Below are 23,054 nucleotides of genomic sequence, written 5' to 3'. Positions count from 1 at the left end.
TATTCATTTTCACAAGAAAAAAATCTGGAAAACGGTTGATCCATTTTTGAGCTCTTAACTGGAAGTTAAAAATTAAATAAAAATTTAAAGAATAAGTAACGCCTCAAATAAACAGGTTTTATTATTCTAACTAAAAACTCACATGTAGATTTTTTATTGCTTCCAAAGTACTGTTGAAAAAGTTACAGATTTGTATACGATGTGTATCACTGTTGCACTCGAGGGGACAAAAAATAGGGTCCGCGTTCAGATCTATGAAAAATACACGAGCCATTGTGTCATCTCCCTGTGGCTAATTCGACTCTCACTGCTCACTGCCGTATCTCGACTAGTTACGCTCGAATAATACTTCTTGTATTCTTCTATTCATTTAAATCAATTTCAACATATATATTTATACTTATTATCAATACACATATAACAAATATATTTACAAAAATAACTGGAGTCGTATCTTTAACTGCAAATATTATTTCGTTCAGACAAAAATAAATAAACAAGACATCAAAGTATACATCAGTGGATGTTACTCGGGCAGAGTCGTGTAATGCTTGGGGAGGCATTTCCTGGTGGCCGATCTCCGTGGGAGCCAGCGCAGTCTGTCTAATCCTACGTCATCATCTTTCGTGATCTAACTCGTCCTCTATATATCCACTCTTATCCATACAATGTATAGCAAAAGCAGCAGCAGCAGCAGCAGTAGTAACAGTAGCGGTAGCACTACACTAAGTTGCTCAGCTTCCCCCTAATTCCCTTGCTTCCCTCTTCCTCTAGCAGCTCATTCGCAATGACAATTTGCGGGTCGTGCAATTGTAGATTTACTCTTTGAGCTCGTGACGTTTCTATAAATCCAAAGATTAACTCTTATTCACCGGCGGCTATTCATTTATAAGAGAGTTAAATAATGTAGTGAAACTACATAAGAAACTGAGACAGAGTTACTTTTAAACATTTAGAGCGGCCATTCGTCGAATTACCATCAACAACTCTTTAGTTTAACAAACAGAAATACAACTACTACATTACCATTCATTTAGTCGGTTACCACAAATGAATAAATATAAATACTCGTTAATCATAATTCACGAGTCGTCAGCAGTCATGTCACCCGTAATTTCATGCAATCGATCTTTTGGTTAAACTATCTTTTATTATTATTATTATATTGTGCTATGAGCATAATAATAATAATAATAATAATAATAATAATAATAATAATAATAATAATAATAATAATAATAATAATAATAATAATAATAACAATAGTTGGCAGAACCTTTGCTTTTTTAGCTGACAGTGACTTTACTTTGCTATTATAATTTTCTCTTTCAGCTCATCTTCTTTGCTATTATCTATTATATATGGTATATACTGGGCACTCCTGCAGAGCTGGAGAGATCTCGTGCCAGTGGTAGTTGTTCTTTTTCAGCGTCCGCCCTTACCCTTTTATGCTGACATAAATATTGCTTATGCCGGCGTGGTGTCGCTGTTTTGGTAACCGATAGAGCATTGTGCTCTGTGTACTAAATACTGAGTCGTGTGTACCCGGCAAACACGTGAGCCACGTGCCTCACGTTGATCTGGTGCTCCTTTTTCGTAGATCACTCTACTGTACAATACTAACTCTTGTCCTCCCTGCTCATTTTTACAGTCCAACCCTCATGGGATTTACGCGACTCAGTAATCCATCCTACACTAGTCTAGTACTAGAACTGGTCCTTGGTAGGCTCAAGACTAGCGATCACGCGGAAAATACCATATCTTGGTGACATCGCGGTCGTTTGGTGACTGTGTGATTTGAGTACAAAGGGTCGGCGACGAACCAAAAGTCCGGGTTTCAATCAAATCTAGCAAACACACGTGCATCGTTTTTGCGTCACCAAACTTTGTATTTATTTTTAAGTATTGACATTTTTTCATCGGTTAAATGAGTCTAGTACGTGTTTCATTGGATGAAAAAAATTATTCTTCAATATGTTTTTTAAAAAAATTTTCAAATAAGGCCATATTAGACTTAGTATGAGCATAGAAAAATAATTTTATACCCCGTCAATTAAAATATATTAAACAAAGACTAGTTCAATCATAGAAAATAATATTTATACATTAATTTAATATCTTAGACTTAACTTTCTTGTAAAGAGAAAATTCAGCGACTATTGGTCCTCTCTCGGGAATTTTTAATATTAACTTATATCCAAATATTGTAAATGGACATACATGGTCTTGTTAAAATATTTTTTGACGAGCAATTGGATAAAAAAAATTATTATTTTCCAATACATGCGATAAATACAATGCAGTGAGAATATGACGAATGCGTTAGAATCTTTTTTGGCAGATAAAATTGTCCATGACGAGCATGACGGAGGGGTTTGTCGTTGATGGCACACGCCATTACCTCAATCGTTGGAGTGAGACCATCCAAAAATAATGTCAAAGTAAATGTTTCCTTGTACGTATTAATACAAGAATGATGTCGGGTATTATAACGGCTACGAAGCGATCGATAGAGACGTGTACGGTAAAAATAATCAATATATAAGTATAATATAATACAATAGTGCAGTGGATCGAGGAGAGTAAGTGGATGATCATAAAGGTGAGGGGATCTAATACAGCTTGGCCCTTTATTCGAAAATAAAAACTGTATTGTTAAAGCGCGTTGACGTACGGGAATAATACCCAGCATATTATACTCGCGTTAGCATCGTAGGTGGCTCATCGGTTTCGGGCCACGGCATGGTCAGCCCCCGGCTGGTGCTCGTCAAACTTGGGCCATCAATAACCGGTTTGACAGCACCGAAAACCGTAACAAGGAGAGTAGTTGATACGTTATTATAAAGGTTACATTATTATCCTTAGTGTGGTAGTAAGGAAATTCAGCTTACTTACACCCTCGGGCTCGTTCACTTTCATTTCTTTAAATTTAATAGTCTTTTATTTTTTAAGTACAATAGTAAAAAATATATAAATAAATAAGTGGAGCTGATTTAATAGCGTACATAGCAAATTGTTTGTTTTTTGTCGTTGGTTAAATTCTTTAATGGATGAATAAATTTTTTACCACTTAGTCGGTAGATTTGCTTTTTTATTTATGAATGAATTCTTATGCAGATCTAAAAGATTTCTCGTTTCTAGTTAATGAAAAAAATATTTTAAGATTTATTTAACTACTGTTGGTCTGGTAATTTAAAGTGATGGATCTTAATAGGTCATAGTGAACTATGACGGGCAATCGATCAATTTTTAAAGAATTTAATTATTTTTAAACTCTCACTATTTCAATGTTTTTTGCACATTTAATGAATTTATTTATATAATCTACAAGTATTCAGTACGTGACTGACATTTTACAACTGTTGTGAGATTCACGCAGCCTCAATTATATTTTTCGAGTCTTTAGTTTATATTTTTCAATGTAGGAATAAATTAACTGAATTCAAAAATTTGAAAAACCATTCTTATATTTTCCAAAATAAAATAAATGACAAAGATTCACATGAATGGATAGTAAAAAAGAACAAAGTAGTTCATTTGGAAAATAGCTGAATAAAAGTAAAGCCAGAAGACGCTGGAGAAAAGAGTGGAGAATTTACCCCCGACCAGTAGTCGAAAAGTTTTGATATGAAAAGTGAGATATATCTCTTAGTGTTCTTTGGACATATTCGCCGACGACAACTACAACCACTACAAGGATGCGCCGTATGGAGGCAGCTCGAGATTGTCTGCACCACCAACCTCGAAACTTTGTTGATCTATTGGTTTACGACACACAACTCCAGAGTTTGTGGTACCCGTGGGTACCACACGATCCCCGACGACCGGTTCGGAGCTTCCTCAGAGTTGCGCTTTACCAGGAAGTTCGCCAATTTATTCACCTTTTTTTCTTCCTCTCTCTCTCTCTCTCTCTCTCTCTCTCTCTCTCTCTCTCTCTCTCTCTCTCTCTCTCTCTCTGTAAGTACATAAACACGCTAAGTTTTTTGCTCTGTTTTTGCAACATTTTTCTGCTGTAAATTGCCTCCGGGCATTTTTTGTTTCAGAAATATTGCAAGCAACAAATTGCAATCTGCAGATTGACATATAAATTTTCCTTATGTGTTCGCTGTGGATTGAAAAATAATTAAATATAAATTACTCATCATTGAAGAGGTTAAGTTGACAGTGGTTTTAGTGTACAGTGGATTGTTAGCCAAATTAGCGTCAGTTGATGTCAACTCTCACTTGAAGTTTACCAGTTCTGAAAAATATCATCTATTTGATAACTACTCTGTTGATCTACAGTGTGTGCAACAAGGAGGTTTAAGTGACACTATTCATGACTGGCTAATTACCTAGTGATTTACCATTTACTTTACCTTCTATCAGTGATAACTTGTCAGTAAAGTTCTATCAAATTCTTTCTGACCATTTAAATTGTTATGACTTGAGAATTTACAAAGCACCAATAGTGTGTGTACTGAGAAGGTGTAAGTTACACTATAAATAACTGGTTATCTATCTTGTTCTAACTAATAACTTGAAACTTGATATTAAATTGTCTGATCACCTTACAGTAATTTTACTTTCAATCTTCTGGTTATGCCATTGGTGCCTGACACATGTATTAAATGCAAGAGACCTGTTAAATCATCTCTTATTTGTAACACTTGTCAACAGCATTTTCATCCTGGTTGTGCACGAGATTATGTAAAAAACAGGCCGCTGACTGATTGTTGCAGAAAACAATTTAACTATCTCCTGGGAAATTTAGAAACAAAAACAAGACTTGCCTCGATAAAATCTGCTAGCTCTAATACCTCTTCAGTTTCCAGTTTCAAATCTGCCAGCTCTTCTCCTCTTGATCATACATTTAAAGCTCGCGGATCTACCTCACTTGTTCGTTTATCAACAGCTCGTGTATCAACCTCATTGAAATCTCCTGTCACACCAAATACACCGAAATCGATTGGTCCAGACTCAGTGTTTCATTCACCTATCACACCTCCAACAATGGCCCAGCTACCTTCAAATTGGTCTGAAAAGTCGCTTGACGATAAGATGACAGCTATGATGGAACAGTTTTTATCATCCAACATGTTGGTAAATAAGAAACTTGAGGAACTTAGTACGCAAATCGCTGACCTCAAAGATTCGCAAGCTGCTACTGTGTCTGACCTTTCGGAAGTTAAGGAAAATGTTAAAATAAATGCTGATTCAATTTCGAAATTAAACTTAGACATCAAAAAATTAAAAGAAGACAGTAAAACTAACATGAATATAATGCATAATAAACTAGCTGATCTGAGCAAACTAGTTACTCTTGAAAACAGTGTAGCTTCATCTACTTCATCTCTATTAGGAAGTACTACTGAGTTGGTAATCTCAGGTATTCCTGATTTAGTGGCTGATAAACTATTACTTTCTGAAATTCCATCCGCTGTTTTAAATGCTCTAGAGTTACCACATTTGGTCAGCGATGTTTTGAGTGTTCGTAAATTTGTAAATAAAGATAGATCTAAACAACATAAGACTACCTATCATTCCTACATTATTGATTTGAAGTCTTCTCGAGTACGTGATTTCATTATAAGTTCGAAACGCAAGTCAAAAAATCTTTTGGCTAAAATTGTGTTTCCGGACTATGTTGATCAAAATTCCACATTTGCTATATACGTCAATGAATTTTTATTACCAGAGACACATAAATTACTTTTACAAACTAAAGAAAAGGCTAAGTTAAAAAGATCAAGTATGTCTGGGTGACAAGTGGACAAATTTTTGCTAAAAGAGAAAATGGCTCTGAAATAATTAAAATTAAATGTGTTTCTGATCTCACTAAACTAGATTAACAGTCAACTGATTCAACTAATAGCTCAACTAAAAATATATCTTCATCGCTAAATGTACTTAGTCTAAATATAAATAGCCTTGTTGGCCATACTGCTCAATTCTTGAATTTGATTAATGATACTCAACCTGACATTATTATCCTTGTTGAAACGTGGTTAAAACCCTCACACGACAACAGTATTTTTTCATTGAATGGCTACAATATTGTTCGAAGAGATCGAACCTTAAAACATGCAGATACTGGTTGTTACATCCAGGGAGGTGGAGTGGCCTGTCTTGTCCACGAGTCCTTAAAAGTCAAGATTTTATATATTTCAACTTCTGACTATTTAAACCAACCAGAATATTTAATTACCGATGTCACTTTATCCTCTGGATCTCACCTCTTATTATCCTGCATTTACAGAAGACCGAAAGGGCTATTTCTTAACGAATTCTTTGACATTTTTTCAAGATTTGCTCCAAATTTCAACAATATAATCATAGCTGGTGATTTAAATTGTAACTTGTTAGAAGATAGTTATACTGCAAGGCACCTGAAAGACTTTATTCTTGAATCATCACTGTTCTGCGTACCTTACGGAGCTACTTTTCATAAAAATAATTATGATTCTTGGTTGGATGTCATCCTGCTTGACAGTGATAGTAAATTAGTTTCGTTTGCTAAATCCGATTCTCCGTTCATTGATGGCCATGACTATTTATTTTGTAAATATAAATTAAATTGTTCAAAACCAGCACCAAAGAAAGTTACCTTTAGAAACCTAAAAAATTGTGATCATCAAGCTCTTTCAAGAACTTTGATGAACACTTTAAGAATTGATAATGCTATACTAGAGAATTCGGATCCAAATGAGTTGCTGACTATCTTCAAATCTGGTGTTCTATCTTCTCTGGATTTGTTTGCACCAGAAATTACTAAGAAGATAGTCCGTCATAGTAATCCTTGGTTTACAAAAGAATTAAAAGTGAAGTGCAAAGAACGCGATGAAATTTATAAGAAAGCTAGGAGAACTCGGGACCTAAATTTGCTTGCTCTTTTTAGAATTAAGAGAAAAAACTTAAAAGCTGAGTTAAATCATGCTCGTGAAGAATACTTAAAAACTATTCTTTCAAATCTTTCATATGGTTCATCTATTTGGAGTAAGCTTAACCATCTTGGACTAATTAAGTCTAACCCTTTATCACCGCTAAACTTTTTTGATGCTCTTGAATTGAATGAGTATTACGCAAACATAGTAAGAAAACATCCACCTTGCAATAAAAATTTTGTTGATCTGCTGCCGATGGACTATTCAAGACAAGTCAATTGTTTATTCAAGTGGACCATGATTGACATTGTAGATGTTACTAAGGCATTGCATATTACTCTTTCAAAGTCTAAAGGAAAAAGTCCTGATGGATTGGATTTAAGATGGCTACGGGATCACCTTCCACAAATTTCACTGTTTATTACTGCATTATTTAATAGATCTCTTGATACTGGAATATTCCCTGACATTTGGAAAATTATTTTTATTATACCTTTGAATAAAACTTCACCACCTAGATCTCCGTCAGATACCCGACCTGTTGCAAATCTATCCCATCTGGCCAAAGTGTTTGAAAGAATCATTGCAAATCAAGTGATAACCTATCTGGAGGATAACGAGTTACTCGATCCTTTGCAATCCGGATTTAGGAAACATCACAGCACACAATCAGCTTTACTGAGGCTCACTGATGATATTAGGCAGGCGATGGACAAAAATAAACTTACCATAATAGTCTTATTTGATTTGAGTAAGGCTTTTGACTATGTTGACCCCAAGATCATACTGATTGCGTTATTTGAGCTTGGTTTTTCAATGGAAACAATTATCTGGTTTTTCTCCTACTTATCAAATCGCTCTCAGTCAATACTGAATAATCTTGGGACTCCAATTCAGCTCCTTAGAACTTCATCTGGTGTTCCTCAAGGTTCTGTGCTTGGTCCAATCCTGTTTTTAATTGTCATAAATTCTGTTGTCAGATGTTTAGTGTATTGTAACCATGGTCTGTTTACTGATGACAAATATATTTATCTACACTTCTTTATGTATCAACTACAAGAGGCAGTCAGACAGGTCAACATTGATGCACAATCAGTTGCGGATTGGGCAAGGAAGCATGGCTTGGAGATAAACTTGTCCAAGACCAAAGCAATGATCTTGGGTTCAAATAGCAAGCTGAAACAACTGAGTAACTTTGATCTGCCACCTATTATTATAGATGGTGTCATAATTCCATATGTTGATACTACCAAGTGCTTGGGATTACACATCAGTAGGAACCTAAGTTGGAATCATCATGTCAAGCTAGTGGTTAGCAAAGTTAATTCAGCCTTGCATTCTCTCAAGGTTCGGAAGAACATTTTCTCAACTGACATCAGGAAATTGTTAGTATCATCCACCATCTTACCACTTCTTGATTACTGTTCCATCGTATTAGTAGATTCAACATCTGAAAATGACTTGAAACTTCAACGTGCAATAAATTGCTCAATTAGGTTCATTTTTAATCTTAGAAAAGATGAGCATATAACACCTTATCAACTAGAATTGGGATGGCTTACTGTGAAATATCGTAGAATGTACTTCATGAGTTGTTACTTCTTTAAGCTACTTCAAGTTGGTAAACCCAAGTACCTACGAGATGCTTTTGTTGAGGAGACCGAAGTCAGACGTTCAGATAGGTTAGCAGCCAAAAAACACTCTCTTTTCACGTTTCCGCATTTTGCTACGACCTTCATGGAGCGGTCATTCCAAGTGAGTGTAATACGATTGTGGGAAGAACTGCCTGAAGAGATTGTAAACTCATCTAGTCTTGAAGTGTTCAAAAATAAAATTTTTGACCATTTGTTGAATTTGGATAATTAATTTTGTTATTGTAAAGTGATAAGTTCTCTGATAATTACTGTTAGATTCTAAGTGTTAAATTCTCCAACTTTGTTCTTTTATCAGCTGTTATTAATTGAATAATTTATTGAGTATGTTAGTTGAATCAGATAAAATAAATATAAATTTTTATATTAGATCTTTATTATAGTTTATGTACTTATATAATTTTTCTATTATTATTGTATTTGTAATTCATATTGTATTTAAAATTGCCATTTGGCTTGTGCCTTGGCATTAATAAACTATCAATCAATCAATCAATCTCTCTCTCTCTCTCTCTCTCGTCGGCTTCTATATCTGCGTCTATCCTTCGGGCATTGCGGATAGCTTTTTATATCAATATACCATCCGATTGAATAGATATAGGGGTATCATCTCCATTTCGGGACCTCCCACTGATCTCTTTCACTCCGGTGTTTACTTTCCCTTTTTTACTTTTTATTTTTTTCCTTTATCTTTTTTCGACATAAAACAGCCAATGAAACTTCCGACAATACGCGAGTCGTTCCGGCAATCGTCTCGCGCCGTCGGCGGTCGCCAGCATTCAACTATGCTTTTCCATATTTTTCTTTATTTTTCCAATACAATAAAAAAACTCTTTTATCAACTTTCCGCAATCTTGTTGCAAAGCTTTTAATCCCTAATTTTATTTTTTTTTTAGCTTTCAGCCTCATTTTTCATGGAAATTTTCTATATCTGCGATAAAATAAAAAATGCATCGGATCAAAAATATCAGATACGATAAAAAATCAATATTAAGAGATTTGCAAAGATGTGGAGATGAAGCTTGAGGATTCACGTGGTCTTGTGCCCACACATGGCATCAATCTTCATCCATCAACGATAGCCATTCCTGAATTTATTCCGATGCCTCGTTTATAAAATCCGGATTAAGAAGATGGAAATTTGCAGCCTCTGGACGTGGTGAGTCAACAAAATTTGCTTAATTTAATTTTTTTAAAAACATTTCATAATTTATTCCCTGTCGAAAAAACTTTGAAATAATATTCATTATATTACCATAAGTCATTTCGAAACAAACGAAAAAACGGCAATAAAAATTCTCATTACTGTCGCAATCGCTTACCTTTGCTGTATATCAAAGTAATAGTGCATACGATCGGTACCACCTCCTGACGATCATTAATTTCCGGATAATAAAACACAAAGCCCAGTGTCGCGTCCACGGCGTGAGAGGGCACGCCCAGTTATACGAGGGAGTAAATGTCATTTTTATCGTCTCACATTAAACCATATACTAGCTCGTGTTTGCTATTGGTATTTAGAGGGGCAAGCGTCAGTCACTTCGCGTATCTGAGACCCGAGAAAGTCAGAGATAGATAAAGAGACAAAACCATGCGATGTAAGGCCATTTTAATAGATCCTGATGACTGAGACAGAGGTACCAATGGCAATTGATGATGTTGGGTGTAGGGGAGCCCTGCCATTGTCCAAGCCACGTGTCGAAGTCCGAAACAATCCCATCTACATCTACAGTCCTCTGCCCTTATCTCCCTTCCTCTCTTCTAAGTCTCCTTTATCTATCGGCACTTGGCCGTGCCGTGAGCTTGTTTAATTGATCTTGCGTGAGCCAGCATCCACTGTCGTGTAAAAAAGCCAACCAACGCAACCTATAAGCACCGTGGAAACCAAAGGGTTTATTTATATATTATTGTACTAGTAAAGCTTTCAATAGTTTCTCCCTTTGGTAATTGACAAAGAGCATATTGCCTTCACTCTACACACCAAACATACCTCGCTTCTGCTTCAATAACCAGCAATACAGATTTTTATACGGGACAATAACAGATCGGCACGATTCATCGCTATTAAAGCGTGTGCCTACCAAATTTAGATCCCGAGCATTGATGACGATCAATCGCTCAAAAGTGTAATCTAAACGACACGTTGTGCCAAAACACGCGTGACCTAGCATAGAGATGCAAATCGCGGGCCTTTAATTGGATTGAAAGTAAACGGGTAGTTATTTATTTTCAATTTTGCAAGCAAAAGTCCACTGTATTAATTAAACGTGCTTATGATAAATGATAAGATATCCCACTGGACATTTAATTGATTGGAAGTCGTAATTAATTTATGGCAAGGCAACTAAGAGGGATATTTATACTAATAAGTACTAAAACGATTTAAGCATCCTTACTAATAAGTAAATACAAAGAATATACGGTGTCGGGCAAAATACGACGTCGAAGATTTTGCGAGGACGTGTGGTAACGAATGGAAACAGGTTCTATGAGAAACTACCGATCAACAGTAGCGGTTCAGCCAGCAGCAGAGTGTGTTGATCGTATTCTTCCTCGGGGACTCGTCGTGCAACGACTTTTTCATTCTATACGCACTACAATCAAGGTTGTACGTTTGTATGTTTATACATATTGTTTATCTCTGTTGGTTTTCCTTTTAGTTTCAGTAGCTTATTCTCTATCTCACATCTGAATTTTTCTTGTGGCGCTCCATCCACCGTTCTCTGTATTTCTTCTACCTCCTTCAGATCCTCAGGCTCTCTTGTTGTTGTACTCCTGTAGTATGTATGCTTTATTTTATAAATTTTTAATTCCAGTCGTGTGCTTCGGAAAAACGCCCGTAACACACTGCCGCGATTTAAGCTAAATCACTATTATTCAATCTTGATGTCCGGCAAAATGATAATTTATTGCGATGAAGACTTTTGCGAGTAACTAATTCCCTTTTTTTTCTTACATATACACTTTTATATGTGGTAAGATTATAATGAGTGCAGGTTAATATTTAATTGTTTTTTTTTTTTTTGGATCTTCAATTTGATCGAATTTATATTCAAAAGTTTCTTATTAAATTTTTTAATTACTTATTTTTCATATTATAAAAGATTTATTTTCTAGAATTTAATTAAAAAAATGTAATAACGAAAAAGCATCTAAAGACATATTTTTTTAAGCAACATTCTCTCAGAAGTTATTATAAAAATAATCAAAGTTTCGCGATGGCGTGGATCGGCTGTAGGTCTCTGAGAGTGTACTCGAGGTCTAGAAAGTCGCGACAGAGAAAAAGTAGAGTAAAGGGCACAGAGAGTAGAGGGTGTAGGCGAATAAGGGAGGGTCTTTCATCGTCCTCGTCCGCGTAAATGCTAACTCTGATGCTTACGAGAAGGGTTTTCCTTTGGACTTTAATTCTCTGTGCAAAGGCTCGCCTCCGATCTCCCAGGCCTCGTTACGTTTGACAATTATGCGTTAATTTGCACCTAGCGATACTTCAAACGGTTTTTATTCATTGCGCGTCGAACCGAGTTACCAAGAAAATAGTCCGCTGTATATAATAATTCAACTCGCTGTTTAGTTGCGACGTGTAAAATGTCGAGGCTAGTCATCTCATCACGTCACTTCCTCTTATCTTCACTCAGCTTCTGATGATATGATGCTGGTAGCGCCTCGAGATTAAATGCAAGTAAGAAATAAAAACAAAAATAAAAGCTAATGTACATCATGCAAACTTACACATAACCTTTTTTCACGACAGTCATAATTTTTATCCAGATTTCAAAGAGCCAAAATGATAACAAGTCCGTTGAATTTTTAACGAGTGGACTTTGCATCATTTAATTTTATCTAGTCCTTTGATTTTAAAATATATGCACGATTTATTTATATATTTAAAAAAAAAAATATGTAAATGACTCGCTTATTTTTTTGACTCTATTACTTTTGATCCTTCTTTGAATAATTATTTACATACATCTTTATAAATTTATCTTTCAAGATAATACATGTAAAAATGTAACAAGAGTCAAAATTGGAAAAAGATTTTTTTGACAGTAAAAATTTTATTGCTCGACAAAAAGTATTAATTTGCGTTGAGTGTGAACGAACTAATGAACTTTAAATCCGATTGCCTCGTCCCTCTAACAACACAAAGCCACTTCTCGATGAGAAAAAAAAACAAAGTAGCTGTGAGCATTAAAAAAACGACAAAGCAGTGTTGTGTGTACAGGAGAGACTATACTAATGACGGGTGGTGAATAAAGCCGAATAAAGCAGAGGTGATAATCTTGGGTCGCGCGAAAAAGTAACAGATTGGAAACCACATATATATAGACAATAGGGAATTCGGCCAGACATTTTGGGTACTCGGTTCACTAGCGTCACATTAACGTCCCCACACGGCACACTATCGGAGCTATTAACTAATTCCACCCTTGGTGGAACGGCCGTAACACCATACGCCGAATAGTGGCAGTGCATGGCCGTTGTGTTGTTGTCAGTCAGTAGTCACCAATCACCCATTTTTAGCGATCAGGGTGTAAGGAGGTGTGCATGCCCTACGTACGTATTACTGCTACACTTAGTAATATATATAAATATAAATATAGGTGCTTTGTGTACATACGAGTGTGCAAGCAGCCAGCCAGTCGACCAGGATCCCCAAATAGAGGACAGTAGTTTAAGCCTTGATATATCACCCGTCGACACTCCCAACTTCTGTCGCCGTTTTGTACCGCTTTTTTGTCTGTCCCTTTTACCGTAACACCACGAGTACGCTGACTATGATCTCTCCTCAGCTCTACACTGACCATATGTCCACGCGATACCGCACCGCATTTCAAACCCTCAAAATGCTACAAATCGGTTTATCCTTTTTTTACCACCGTCCCAATTTTACGATAAAAAACAAGAACCATTAAATAAAAGGATTTGTCTTGTAAGATTAGTCTTTACTTTATTTAAATCGTTTAATACAAATTGCTCGAGGCATTTTTCCGTTTTTGAGTTCAAAGAGATCCTAGTGAAGTTATCATTCATGTAACAATTAGAAAAAGTTATAAAAAAATGAAAGCTTAAATAATTTGGAATAGTTTTAGAAAAAATTCTTCAACTATAAATTAAATTTTAATTTACATGATCTTTTAAATGTACCTTCAATAATTTAATCCTTAATTTTGTCCATTTAATTCAATCTTTAATAAATGAAAATAGAAATAAATTTTTTATGATACTCCTATAATTTAAAATAAAAAGGATGGAGGCTTGCAATAAAGTAAATTTGATAGATTAGCACTTGCTGAGTAGTTTCGTCATGCAGCCCCATTGTGTCTACACGGCCCGAGGTAACAAATGATGCCACATGTTCATCGCATCTTGACTCGAGCGTAACCCGCGGGCACAGAGTACAGGGTGAATTTAACTTGCAGTGCTGCCGGTAGAGTAGCCTGTAGCCGGGAATATTGCACGGGTCGACGAGTTTGCTCGCGTAATTTGTACATTTGGTACTACCAAGCGGCATTCATATGTATGCACTGTGTACTCGCATATTGTATTACAGTCATATACCCTCCACTGTATAATCTAGGCCTTCATAGACATGCGAATACGAAGCTAGTTCGAATGTGTACATGTACAGTCAGTCGAGGTGTGAAGGAAGAAAAAAGTCAGGGGAGCTTTCAGAGTTAACTGCCGCTGAGGGACTATTTTCAGTGTGTACGAATCGAGTGGTCTCGCTTACGTATCTGTTAACAGTTGTACCTTATGTCCAACAACTCTTAACTTTTTAAATTACACGTAATCGTGTCAGCTTTTTTTGTATCAGTCAATTTTTGTCTCAAAAAATAAGGAGAAATTTTTTTTTCTTTTTATTTTTTAGAGACCACCTCAGCAGTCATTTTTTTTTTTTTTTTTTTTTTTGGGTAATTTCAATAACTGATATTTGTCAAACTATTGTAGAAATTAAACCTAAAAAAAGGGGCTAGGCTTAGTTCCATTTAATTTAAAGAGACATACATCTAAATGCTAGGGATATTTTCGGAGACATATGTCATAAAGTTTTTAGACAATACACGAAAGTGTAAGGTGGTCTGGTCTGAAACTCGGAAGATCTTTTAGTAATGCGTGTTATGAAGAATTGTCACGAAGCACTTTTTATTTTTTTATTTTTTTCAGAGGACATATTTTTTTTTTTATGTTTGTATTGCTTTGTCGCTTGATTGAGAGCGGCTATCAGTTAGCCTTTTAAGCATGCCAAGACGAATCTTCAAGACGGTGGCATTTACCGCTGACACGTATGAATGTATAATAGCTCTTACAAGTGTAAAATATAATACGGGGAGAGTTTAAGCGTTTTAAAATAAAAAGTACATAAAAAAGAAAACGACAAGTGAAAGAGAACTAAAGTTAAGTGGACGTAAGAGTATAATGAAAAATAAAATGAAAGAGACTTATGCGTGTGTGATTGACCGCTGACTGAATGCCTCGAGATGTCCTCGTGTTGGGAGGCGCCATTTGTTGCCATCGGTTCCGGTCTTTTCAATAAATACTTCTCACTTTTTAAATATATTTATATAATATATAATAATAACAACGTTACACCTATTCTCAAGGATTTTGTCAGGTGAAAAATATATATGTCTTTATAGATATTTTTTTTTTAAAGAAAAATAAACCGTTTAATAATTTTTCCTCTTTTCTCTTCACTTCACGCAATCGGTGACAAAAAGATACAATCGTAATTTACAGTTATATTTAAAAAAGTGATTTTTTAACCACAAACGCTTAAATTTTCTTTCAAATAAGTTAAAACTTTAATAATTATAATTTTTATAAAATTTTCTCTTAAATACCAAAAATCAATTTTTACAAATAAGTTTAGTTAGGCAATTTATTTAATTTCATTATTTTTATATTGACTCTGAAGATCTAAATTTGGGGTTGCGGGGCTAGCCAAAATTATTCTCCGAGCGTTTATTTTAAAGCTCAAGCTGCCTTTCTAAAGCTAAATTTGATTAGGATTATAAATTGATCAACTTTTTTGTCAGCTCGTGACGCTTAAAAGTGATGGCTTCAATAAAAAAATATTGTTCCCTTAAACAATACAACATCTATATAAGTATCACATTAATTCAAAATTTATGACATAATAAAACGGATTTAAAAATTTGAATTTCTGGTGACATTGAAAACAAAATGAATAAATGAATAAAAAAAAGGAAATAAAAAATAAAATCGGGTAGCAATGTGTCATGAAATAAACATCAGGCATATCGATTGAATTCGCGCATTCGTCCGCGAAGTAGTTACTCCACTTCGGGCTGCACTGGGTTCGGGCTGCACTGGGTAATAGCGAATAATAGAATGGAAGAAACAGAGCCGGAGGAAGTTAAAAAGAGAGTAGTGGAGTGGAGGAGAAATAAAAGGACAGAGTTAAATAAATAAACTACAGATATAGTACACGAGAGTGAAGTAAAGAACGTAGTCAAGTATGGAGAAGTTCCACGAAAATTAATCATCAGCCGGAAACGAGCAATTTTTTTCTACGCCAGTCCAAGATTGCCCTCTTAGTCTTTACACATAATACTTTATTTTAATATCTTTATCTACATAATATTAGATGTACCCGAGTGGTTTGTGGGCGAGATCCGTTCACAAACTTACACCCAGACTGTCGCTACATGTCAAACTGTCTTTACTTTAAATTCCCGACCCGTTTACTTTGTGTGTATCGCATTATATTAATGTTTGTCTCAGTTTCACGCTGCATGAACACACTCTTGAATATACAATATGTATAAATAACAATAACGATTGCAATGACAATAACTACATGTGGGAACAATTGTATTTTGCTCGCGAGCAACCAAATTAGCTGCTCACCCCGGAATTGAATCTCGGTATGCTAATTTTTCCGACTCGGATCTTTAGTCACATATGACACGTATTTTTTTTTTTTTTTTTTTTTTCAACCAATACTTTCATATTTTTCCGTACAAAAATTTTTTATTTTTTATTCAACAACTGAAGATTTTTTCACGCTGATTAATAAATAAAATACAGAGCAATTTGTTACGATTGGTAACATAAAAAAAAAAAAAAAATTCAAAGGCGATATAAAAACAAGTGGTAGATTAAATAAAAGCTGATGTTAGTTGGGTCTTTGTTTTCCGGTTGTAATCTTGATTCGAAAAGAAGGTAGAAAAGATTGATGGATACACAAACTACCAGAGTGAGAAGAGGAGAGGGAGAGGTATTGGTAAAGCCGCAATAGCAATAGCAATAGCTAAAGTAGCATACAGTAGTAGTCTCCCTGGGTTTGTTTTCCTCGATTACCTAATGCCTTATCCATCCCTTTCCGTAACCTTGGCTCCGTGCATCTCGAGAGATCGATCCCGTAAATCCATTCCACCGATGTCAAGCTGTATCAGTAGTAAAGTACAGAGCTGAGTTTAGTTTAGTTGAGTAGAGTAGAGTAGATAGATGGATATAGAGGGATACATATACACACAAGACGTTATCTAACAGGAAGATGGCTCTCACGACCATTTCAGCAAATTGACGAAAGTAATTGTACCCAATTTATTATTTCCATTATAATATTAAGACAATCGGAGAAATTGGCTGGAGCTTGCTTTACTTGAGAAACTGTTGAGTGTAAGGTTATATCTGTGGTTCTATCACTACACATTTAGATAAAATGATAATATTCCGAAAAACATCTCGTTAAAACCGACAAACTAGCAGCAAATTGTTATTATTTTCGTCTGAGTACTTTCCTGATTTTTAGTATTTTCTTTGTTTCACTTTCGATTCCGCGATGTTATTTATTTAAATAAATTTATATTCAATAAATAAAATAGCTCGGCATATTATTGGATTATATTTATTGGGTGAAATAAAAAAAAAAAAAATAAAATAAATAAAGCCGTAACAATTGTGTAAGACTAAAGGAATGATTATGATTGGTGGATCTTTAGACTTTCTCAGTCGCTATAAAATTTTCCTCTTTCATTTCTGACGTTGCACTCGCTTCCACTTGCGATGAACTCAATACCTTCCTTCCAGCCCTCGTCATTAATACCAGGCGACTGTTACATATGGATGAGAGTCCTCCTCGGGTCGGGCCATACCGCGAGAAGGAATGAGAGCAAGGATGCTGAGCTGAGAAACAAGAGGAAAGATGAAAGAGGACAGAGGTGCGCGAGGGGGTATAAAGGAACACAAACCGCTCAGGACACAAGGGGGTAAAGGGAAACTCAACTCATCGACTAAAAGCATCCGCGCTCTCTACTCACTTCTCCTGAAGAACCAAGTCGCCTCGACTTGATTCTTGAATCCTCGATACGACCAGAGCCAGACCCAGAGGCAAAGGAAAAACTACAACGTGCTTTCCACCAAGTTTCATCTTGTGGGTTTCTTTTCTCTTGATTTTATTCTGTGGTTCTTCTATATCTCCTACTCGGTTGTTTTCACAATTCCGATATTCTTGTTAAAGAAATAAAACTACGATGTTAAACTTGGTTATTGTTACGAAAAATGTTTGTACTCATTCTTATCTTATTGTCGTGTAAAGCAGATGTATAAACTCACTGATAACTTTTTTTATTTTTAAAATTAAGTAAACATTAAATTTTATTTTTATAAATTTTTTTTCTTAAATATTTAATGAAGTCGATTACTTCTTCGACTTTTATATACAAATTATTGTTGATACGGTTGATAATTAGACTGGCATCAGAATCTGAAAAATAAAATACAGAGTAAGGATATAGAAGAAAACTTCCTTACTCCTTTTTTTTTTCTAGAACTTTCATTATTAAATTTTCAATACCTTAGATTAAATAATTTTTAAATCAAAATTTTTACTAAATTTTAGATCCAAAAAATTACAACTATAAATTATCCCTTGAGTTTTAATCTGACTGAGAAAATAGCATCTGCATTTTTTTATAATATTTTTCCGGAATTTTTAGACCTCATTTATCTCCACGCACAAGATATATATTTAATTTACTCTAGTAAATATATAAATTAATACATATCTGTGTGTAGCTACAACAATAACTATAACTATGACTCCAAGAGTATATGTAGTAGTCTGACATTATTCCAAGGACCATAAATCTGTCGGCATGCCGTATATCTCGCGGAGTGTACAGCAGCGTAAACGTAATATAGATAATGTTCCGGCTGGCTACTTAACAAATTGCTACAAATTGCGGCAAGCATTTAGCCCCTACGTGGTACTATATACCAGCAGTCTGCCGTACAAAGTGGAGAGTAAGGAGAGAATATACTGGAGACAGAATTGTCGGGTGGTGAATCGCGCGGTGGACTGGTGACCGCCCTCACTGGGCTGCACAGGGAGCGAGGGGTTGAGTAGAGGATGAAGCTTTCTGCCGCGGTTTCGCAGTGGCCACATGGTGTTCCCATATGTCCAGCGGTAACTCCCCTAATACTAAGTGTCCACTGGAGTAGACAAATCTTGTAGGCACTTTGCTCGGAGCCTACACAACACTAGACCGCATAGCAGGAAGATAGAACAACTCACGTTGTCCGAATTCCCGGAATGAGGAGGCGCTCGAGGGTTAATTCTGTATACGCAGGGGCAAACACCACTGGATCCTTACTACTAATATGTGTATGTGTCCACCACGCTAACTCATCCATTATATCCTTCTTCTATGTCGGCTATTGTGATTGTGTTTAAGTGTGACGTTAAATGCTGGAGCGTTTACCCCAAAGTCCGTTTGTTTACCGGACTTAAATCCGATTGCATTTCACGCGGGCAATTCAATTCCTCTGAATGATACTCTTCAATTTATATGTCCACATTTTCGTAAATTCATCTCTTAACTTGACAAATTTATTCACACAAATAAATATTCCGACTGGCCACAGATGTTAATCTTTTATTTTATTACTTAAGTACATAATATGAATTAATTTTATTCATTCAATTAAATAAATTAAATGTCAAGGGTCTGATCAATAATTTCGATTACTTTTTTTTCGATAATTTGAATATTCTGTTTGGGTTTTTTTTTTTAATTAATCTTATGGAAAATAATTTATTACGAATCCGATTGGAGGTGACATATTGTCATCAATTTATCACTAAATAATAAAAAAGTACGACGAATTTGATGCAATGTTAAATGCAAGAAAAAATTTTGGTCATTAGAATATATATATGGGCCAATATGTATGTGGATTTGGCCGTGCTGCATCATATCAGTTAGTCATCAATACTGAGGTCCATGTGAACAGGATTAATGACACTTTGAGAGCATCGAGAGCTCTAAAGGCAATCAACAATTCCGCCAGTTAATTTCACGCACATTTGAGGCGTTTCGGTTCATCGGAACAATAAGCCTCGATCATCAACGACAATGTTCGTCCGGATTAATTTCACAGACGTTTGCTGGCACGAGGCCCTCGTTAGTGGCTCAAATCTACCTTTTGTTCCCTATATATATATCTGATTTATTTCGGGTATTGTAAATTTTTTCAAATATTCCAATTGAAATTTTTTGCGTCAAATGGTTTGAATTAATTTTAGCGGTAAATATTATGCTTAAGAATAGTGATGAACAGTTTATAGAAGGATGATCTAAAAATATAAATTATTTTCTCAATTAAATCATAAAACTAAAGCTGTTTTTATTTTATTGCATTATTATATATTAATGTGGATAAAAATGATTTTATTGTTGAAATTTCTACAATAACACTTTAATTGACAAACAATTAATAGTTAGTTGGGAAATTCATTGAAGGTAAGTGTCATTAAAGTTTTTTTATTATAAAAATTATGTAATTTTTTTATTATCAGTAAATATAGAAATTATTTTTCATACATTAATAAATTTGTTTTTTAATCACCTGTAAAAGTAAATTACCTGCCAATAAATTAAAAAATGGAATTATTATTCATAAAATATTATTATGATTATTTTATCCGAAGAAGACAATTATTAATTGTTGTTATTATTTTGAATTTCAACTAAATAATTGTTCATCTAAAAATAATTATATTTTTACGACAAAGTCCAATAAGATAAAAATGTAGATGACACGTCATTAAAAATAAATGGCATTTATTAAAAAACAATACTTTGTATTCTAAAAATAAACTAATAAAATAATATCATAAAAGGAATAATTTTCCAACCACACAAATATTATGAAGTTATTAAATTTTTACGACTATTTTAATTTTATTATCATATTTCTTATAGTATAAAAAGCATATGATTATCCACGTTTAGAATAAAAATATTTTCATTATCAAATGAGTAATATTCAATTAGTGACGGTATTCAAGGTAAGTATTTTCGATTTTTTAAATGTTTTTTTCTTATTACAAAATATATATTTTCTGCAGTTTAAATAGTTATGGATTAAAATTTTTTTTATTAGCAGGAAAATGAACAGGCGTTTCCGTGTCTTGATGATTGTTTTAACGATTTCAATGCCAATCATGCAAATGGCATATGCCAATCGTCTTTCCCAAGTTTAATTTTAAGTCTTTCCCAATGTTCCAAGGCTTAAACCTGGCTTGCGCCCAACTAATGTGAAGATGTTGTTAAGCCTTAACGGCTAAGTACGGGGCAAGAGTTAACCCGAGTCTTGGATAGCAAAAAAATTGCAAGCCCGGGCAAACAGAAGACAACAATTGATTGCAGCAAAATCTGAAACACAATTGTTAATTAAGACTGAAATAAATAAATAAAATAAAATAAATTCAAAAATTCTAACACAACAAGATGAATTATATTTCAATTTAGCAAAGACCTGGGAGTAAATTACTGTATGAATTCTGAAAACGCAGATAGAGGTAGTTGTGGGTGGATTTTAGAGCGTAAACTCAGTGAAGCCTAAAAATCTGAAACCGAGGGCGTCGTCCGGACAATTCAGAGTAGTCAGTCCCAGTGTGCGAATGTTGTCAGCCAATTTTCTTGGCCAGTGCCTCCAAATGCCGCAGATTTCCATCTACCCCGTACAGAGTAGCCGGGCTATGTCACTCTGCAGTAGGATAAATACCCTTGGAAACCCTCGTACCGATTATTCCTGTCTCTCTCAGCCCCTATGTATAATACAGTAAGCCAAGTCTGTCTATTCCCTTTCCGTTTATCTCTACTACTGGCTAACCACAATTCTGATTATAATTCACACAGTAGTAGCACCCGTTGACGCAGTGTTCGCGCGCGTACAAACGTGTGTGGCTGTTGCTGTCGTCTCGTCTCCTCTCGTGGTGCTACACACCAACAACATCAGGAGCCTCAAGCCCACCCTAACAAGACAGGATTTATATGTATAATACACATGGACACCGAGAGTAGAGTGGAGTCGTAGGGAGAGCAGGAGGCTGTAAAGGATTATGCACGCGGATTTAACTGATGAGTCACATTGTCGTCTTGATTCGCGGTGGCGTTAATTTTCCGGGCCCTGGTCCGTCGCCAACGACCGTTCTGATGACGAGAATCTTCCGCTTGTTGCCTCCTCGACGGCTCTATACGCGAATTTACGGATTAGAGTCACACCCAGGGGGATTTAAATGTCTCCTCGTGGTGGTCCAGTCAAATACTTTTAAATTCATCACAATTGAGCTTTAACATCTCAATAAATTTATCTCTTTATCTTTCCTCGCTTTTGGTTCTATATATTCGTTTACCCTTTCACCCTTTGGATGAAAAAAAAAAAAAAAAAAAAACAATAAAATGAAAACTAAATTACCCAAAATATTACTTGTAATTAAACTCCCTGTGATTTACTGGAGTTTAACATGTTTTCAATTATTTAGGAAATGACACATTTAATAAATTTGACCGACAATTGAACACTTGTATTGTGTACATATATCATTCGACACTCGATTCAGTGAGTTTATAAGAATGGAAGATCGATTGCTATAATAATATAAATGAAGAGAAATAAATATAATAGAGCGAGAGAGCAGTGTATTGTTATTGCTAGAGTGAAATGACGGATAAATGAAAGACGAGGGTTGCGGCTGATGAAAGCAAACCAAGAATTAGCCACTAACAATTTTGACAGACCGCGTGTCCGTCTCTTTCTCTCTCTCTCTTTCTATTAAGGTATATATAGACCTATATACTGGCTTATTAATTTTACCAATAGCAATAAGAGGAGAGTAGTCTATACATTGTATATATTTCTATATATATATATATATATACATTGTGAAGGGGGTGTACTGCACAGATGGTACATCACGAGTCAATATATACTTTCTACCACGAATCTATACAACATCCCTCGTAAGAATAATCTGGGCGTTATGGATACACACATCATACACAACTTTTATCCCAAGAATAACATGTTGTGAAGTTGCTTAACCGTGCGGTACATGTGTGCAAATCGCCTGTCACTAAAATTATAGCTAGTCTAATGAGATTACTTATAATCAAACAGTCGATAATATTTTATAAAAAAATAATAATAATTTGAATGATGAAAAAAATGAAAAACCGCGTACAGTTGCGGTCTTTCGCTGAAGATTGGGAGAGTTGGGACGCAG

At 35.0% G+C, this 23,054-nt stretch overlaps 1 protein-coding gene across 1 annotated transcript in view; it reads left to right on the top strand.

Annotated features, from left to right (window-relative positions):
* The first annotated feature begins 9,176 nt into the window (after positions 1-9,176).
* Positions 9,177-23,054, top strand: part of LOC141529740 (uncharacterized) — a 178,111-nt gene continuing 164,233 nt past the window's right edge. Inside the window, exon 1 of the transcript XR_012479652.1 lies at positions 9,177-9,674. The gene's annotated coding sequence lies outside the window, so the exon portion shown is untranslated. The remainder of the gene's footprint in view (positions 9,675-23,054) is intronic.

The sequence above is a fragment of the Cotesia typhae genome, unplaced genomic scaffold (genome assembly GCF_013202065.1).
Source record: "Cotesia typhae breed Kobodo isofemale line unplaced genomic scaffold, CoteBio_Ctyphae contig_48, whole genome shotgun sequence".
Lineage (NCBI taxonomy): Eukaryota > Metazoa > Arthropoda > Insecta > Hymenoptera > Braconidae > Cotesia > Cotesia typhae.
This window is presented reverse-complemented; position numbering and strand designations above follow the sequence as displayed.